Raw genomic sequence first — 6,204 nt, 5'->3', positions numbered from 1 at the left:
ACTTGGGAAATCAGGGGTAAAAAAAAAAAAATTAATGCATACCAGTATCAGCAAGTGACTGTTTTAACCCACGATGCAGCTTTGATACGCAGTATTTTCTTAAGTTTGAACAGATGTTTCTCCTATTATTCCCCACATGTGTCATTGCTGTCCGCCCTTTAATTCTTCATACATTAATTCACATCACTTTGGACCGTGTCAGATTTCCACCTCTATCATGCAGTGAAAGAAAAGAGAGAGAGAACTTACTGAGGTTATAAAGATGAAATTGAAAAAGAACGACTGTCAGACCAGTATTGTTAGACTAGAACTTTTTTTTATTATTAAATACCAAATTATAAAAAAGGATGGGATTTGTGTATTTAATGCCTTGCAACATTCCAATAAAGGCTCAAATTTGTTTCTAAGTACTGGAGTCTTGTCACTCGCCCTTCATTTCTGCTTATTAGTTGTCATCCTAATGCTGTTTATATTGTTTTTTGCACCATGTAAGCCATTGTAACTGTTGATAGTTGCCCTATTAGAGGCTTATGCACTGTAGTACCTGCTAGGTTGTTTAGGTAGTTTGAAATTGAAATGGTTTAGTAGATGATTCTATTATCAATTATGCAAGAAATAGCAGGGTGTTATGATGTCTTCTGGGTTTAATTGAGCAGACATCTGGAAAAAATAGAGTAATAAACTACACACACTGTGTGACACGGGAACTGGTAAAAAATAAGCTGAAGGGCAGTAATTTAAATAAAGTTACTGGCTCAGAATTGAAGACGCAATAAAGGCTCAAGAGATGAGTTTCGGCAGCAAAATAAGCAGACCGGGTTTAATCAGTGCACAGGCTTGTGGGTACAGGGACACACAAATGCAGGGTGAAGTTTGGAGAGTCTGAATATGGGTATTAAATGGTTTCCAGTAGCTTTATGCAGACCTCTAACTTTTTGTTTATTTCGAATCCTATTAACAATTTAGAGAGGAACACACAAGTCCCCCCCAATGGCATAATAATAACTACAATTTTGCAGCATATGAAAACATTCAATCATAATGTGAGAGTCTGTTCTGTGCAATGTGATTTTTGGCAAAAAAATAGGTTCTACAGGAGGAGCCGACATCCCGCACATGTTCAAGACTATTCCCTGGACCGTGGCAGAAAGCAGCAGGTGAAGGCCGTGTTGCCTCAGGTTCCCTCAGGTTCCCTCTGTATCCTGATGAAGGCCATGTAGTAGTAGTAGTTTTATTTGTTATATGAACTGTATACAGGTACACAGAGCAATGAAACGCTTACTTGCATGTTGTATAAGATGATGAACAACAACAGTAGGCTCATAAAACAATAAATAATAATTATAATAATAATAATACATTATACATTTTGTCAGCAGTATTAAGCTGAGCTTCTGCAAGTGAGGAGGTCAGTCAGAGGGCTAGGTAAGAGTTGGGCTGGTTAACGTGAGGAGAATTGACTGAAATACACTTCATTTCTTTGCATGTATCATTAATTAACTGTCATGTTGCAGTGTTTGAACCAACCTCAGTCATGGGCCTGTTTTAAATACATACATTTTAATATCCCTCTAACAGTGTCGCAAAAGTAGTCATTCCAGGCATATATTTATTTAATTATTTGCAAAAATCGCCGGCGTGCCCTTTTATGAATTTGGGCCCCTGCCCCTCTAACATCCTCTGTACGTGCCCGGCCGTGTTCCTTCAGGTTCCCTCCGTATCCTGATGAAGGCCGTGTTCCCTCAGGTTCCCTCCGTATCCTGATGAAGGCCGTGTTCCCTCAGGTTCCCTCCGTATCCTGATGAAGACCGTGTTCCCTCAGGTTCCCTCCGTATCCTGATGAAGACCGTGTTCCCTCAGGTTCCCTCCTTATCCTGATGAAGACCATGTTCCCTCAGGTTCCCTCCGTATCCTGATGAAGACCAGGTTCCCTCCGTATCCTGATGAAGACCATGTTCCCTCAGGTTCCCTCTGTATCCTGATGAAGATTATGTTCCCTCAGGTTCCCTCCGTATCCTGATGAAGACCAGGTTCCCTCTGTGTCCTGATGAAGACCAGGTTCCCTCCGTATCCTGATGAAGACCATGTTCCCTCAGGTTCCCTCTGTATCCTGATGAAGATTATGTTCCCTCAGGTTCCCTCCGTATCCTGATGAAGACCAGGTTCCCTCTGTATCCTGTTGAAGACCATGTTCCCTCAGGTTCCCTCCGTATCCTGATGAAGACCGTGTTCCCTCAGGTTCCCTCCGTATCCTGATGAAGACCAGGTTCCCTCCGTATCCTGATGAAGACCATGTTCCCTCAGGTTCCCTCCGTATCCTGATGAAGACCAGGTTCCCTCAGTATCCTGATGAAGACTATGTTCCCTCAGGTTCCCTCCGTATCCTGATGAAGACCAGGTTCCCTCTGTATCCTGGTGAAGACCAGGTTCCCTCAGGTTCCCTCCGTATCCTGATGAAGGCCATGTTCCCTCAGGTTCCCTCCGTATCCTGATGAAGGCCATGTTCCCTCAGGTTCCCTCTGTATCCTGATGATTTTTTTTACATTTTATATGCAGAAGTCCTAATGTGCTTGGCACCAGAATAAATGTCTGTCTGAGTAAATGAGACAGTAAGGCAGGCACTGAAAATCAGACATCAGATTTAGTAAAATTTCACAATATGAAATGGACATCACTATCACTTCTTTCTAGCTCGACGGCACACAGAGTGATGTAAGTGTTTTGTCTCTGCTCTTTGTGTTAAGGTTTCCGCCTCCAGTACAGCTGAACCAAAAGCTCGCCAGCCTGCCCGCCCCTCCCAGTCAGCAGTGGCTAAGCAGATGGTGCAGTGTGCTCTCTTCAAGCTGCCTCCAATACTTTAAGTTACAGCTCCCTCATTTATGTAATATGGCGTCATAAATTATGAGTTAGTTACACAGAAACCACTAATATGAGCATAAGGAGGAACACTGGTGATTTTTACCCCCTCTGTATCCAAATACAGCCCTCTTAGCAGTAAATATTGAGCCAATGTTGAGTGAATGATGGGACTATCTTAGTAGGAACAAAACCAGAATGTTTTTGTTAGATTTTATTACTGTCTAATGCCACTACATAGCAGAAATCAACAACCACAGTGTTGCAAACCGCCACACAGTATCACTGCAAAGTCTGTAAACTGGAAAATGAAGTTGGAAATTTCTCCGTCAGTGGTGGAAGGCCAAAAGAGTGGTCCAGGGTTACAAACCTAACAAAGAGACAACACAGAATCCTAAAAATAATCCCGTCATGAAAAATGTTAGTTCAGTCAAGACCACTTTAGTCAAAAGAAAACTTTTATTGCCATTTGCAGTAGTTATATTTGGCGGTATGGCTCTGTTCTGGGAGCTCCAGAGCAGCAGCAAAGACTCCTCGTACAGAACAGAGCAGGCAACAATGACAACAGAAATTACATTGTTGTCAAGTCAGACACAGCATGTAAGGAGGAGCTGGCGTGGAGGCGGGTTGCAAGCGGCTTGCAGAGGAAGCAGCAAGGGTAGGCAGATTGAAGCAGCTTTAAATAAGGCGCCCTGTATGAAATTTGCCAATTGCATGCATAGAAGGGAATCAGCTGAGCCATCAACTGATGTGGGCTGGCTTTGAGATCAGCTGCTATCAGCTGATGTAGGCTGGGTTTGTGAGCTGAGCTTGACTTTGTGGCCTGCCTGAACTAACGCTTTGCTCAATTTGTAAAGTTTTCCTCAAGAGACGTGGGTGAGGTGGATGGAGGTGGTAAGGCCAGCAAAATGGTCAGGCTTTATAAAATATATAAAAGAGAGAACTAACTGGTAAAATATCACTTGCAATATATCATTGCAAAGCATTGCCAATGCAATTTAGGATAGAGCAAACTATCGCAAAACTACTGCAAAGTAGTGAAGATTTAAGTGACTTCATCACTGTAATACCTGTACAATTTAAAATGTAAAGTTGTCCCTCAGAGACAGGGAGTGGCAGAGAGGCCAACAAAATGTTCCACAACTAAAAACATAAAAACATAAAGAGAACGGTATTGCAAGGTGTTGCAGTATTCAACAGCAAACACCGTCAAATTTCAACATAGTAGCTATCACTGCAAAGTAGCTTAAAACAGCACTGCAGAGAACCGTAAACTACTGAAAATACTCTCGTCACAAACATTTCTACTTGTTAAGTTGTCCCCTGGAGACGGGTGATGCTGGAGAGGCCAGAAAGATGGTGTGGGAATAAAAAAACACAAGAAAAAAATACTGCAAGGCACAGCAATATTCCACCAAAATGTGAAGTTGTCCCTCAGAGACAGGGGGTGGTAGAGAGGTCAACAAAATTCCAGGGTTTCCAACAGAAAAAAAAATAAAGAGAAAGGGGAAAAAGTCCTTCTATGTGTTGCAATATTCAACAGCAAACACTGTCAAATTGCTACATAGTGTCACTACAGAGTACAGCAAAAAAACCCAAAACAACTTCACAAAAAATTTTAAATTTGTCCCCATCAGAGAGAGAGACCTACAATATATCTATATGAAAGAGCTACCCACATGGACAGAATATTAGGGATTTGGTATTCCTCTAATAGTCCAATTACATCGCTGAATGGCTTAATTGTAAGGGGTTTTGCTTGGTTTGCAGTTTGGTCAGCGTCGACCTGTTATTTGGAGAAAAGTCTTTAGATCGCTTTAGCAGGACCGGCAAATGAACCTGGAAACGATAGCCTCATCTAAATGGAGGGGAGTGTGGCTCCCTGCAGGTAATAGGTTCCTACTAAAGACAAACAATACAGCAGAAGAAGAAGCCAGGTGGAGGTCTGCATTCAAAGAGTGTTGTCCCTCGGACAGAAAATCAATTTAGAGGAAGCTGGCATCTAAATGGGCAATTTTTGCATCCTATTGTTTGGGCATGCAATGACGAATCAAGCTTTTGACATCTAAATTTAACATGACAGAATTTTTGTTTACAAAGCTTGTAAGTGGTTGGAAATGTGTTCTTGTATGGGGAAATTTGTTTTTCTGTTTGGTTTTTTTTTGGGTAATTCCAGGTTGGGTTTCGGTCTTAAGTTTGTGTCGTATAAGTATAAGAGTATTCACTGTTGTCCTTTACTGGCACAAATGAGAGCAGAGTTTTTCCCCCACTTGCTAATCTGTCATGCAAGACCCATGTACAGCCCCATTGAGTAGAACAAGATTAAGTGACTTTGAGTGCAGCTGAGGCGCTATGGGTATATTTTCCAGTTTAGGACTGTTATTACTTCTAAAATAAACCCTGATTGGTTGTAAAACGCGAACATTCAGTGAATCCATAAAACCGGTCCTCAATTCATTTTCTGTGAAACAGATCCAGGCTGTACATACAGATGAGTTCAGACAGTACAGCTCTCTCTCTCTCTCCAGCTACAGGAGATTTTTCACAAGCATTAACTGAACTGCATTTGGCACATCACAAAACAAAACAACAAGTTCTTAAAGGACTTCACCTCAACTGTCCTCTGCCAATGCTGAGAGACACAAACAGTCCTATTTTCCAATCAATTTCTGTGTATTTACATTAGCAACTCAGCTATGGGTTCTGTTTACTTCAAGTTCCTCGTTTGTCCAACAGAGGTCTCTCTCCCCACATCTCTGGGGTTTTTGTTTTATTTTCCCTCTGAACTGTAATGACTTCTGCACCTTTGTATTAGCAGTCCGCCCTGTATGGAAAACCCTTCATTTGGTTGTAGAAGCAACACTCAAGAGGCTGAGTCGACGCATACACAAACATGATAAAGACATCAACAAGTTTTCATATGAGCTGTCCTTCTGCAGCAGTGTGGGTGAAAGGTCAGGAGTGGGAGGGATTGATGTCCAGGCCAGCAGCATGTACAAAATGATGGGCAAGCACCATCCAAAAAAAAGACTGTGGGAAGGTTAAATACTAATATGTCACACCAGGCAGATCGATTTGACAGGGCATTTCCATCCAATGTCCTGATTCATTTGATGGTTAATGACACATACTCCAGGTTGATTGCAGGTCCTCGTGCCTTCATAAATGAAACCGAGAAAGCAATATCTACCCATCTCCAGTAACAGGCCAGAAATCAGATGTTGGCTCACTTGAGTGAGTGCCAATCATAGCGTGAGGGCTGACACACTTTCTGAATGTTGGCTGCCGTAATATCAAGATGGACATCAAGCTGGAAAAGATTGGTTATCATTCCTTTTTAGCCATATG

Source organism: Centroberyx affinis, unplaced genomic scaffold (genome assembly GCF_046629955.1).
Source record: "Centroberyx affinis isolate AG114_WGS23_722 - 3 ecotype Tasmania unplaced genomic scaffold, CSIRO-AGI_Caff_v1 ptg001235l_1, whole genome shotgun sequence".
Classification (NCBI taxonomy): Eukaryota; Metazoa; Chordata; class Actinopteri; order Beryciformes; family Berycidae; genus Centroberyx; species Centroberyx affinis.
The sequence above is the reverse complement of the archived record's forward strand: the minus strand, read 5'-3'. Positions refer to the sequence as shown.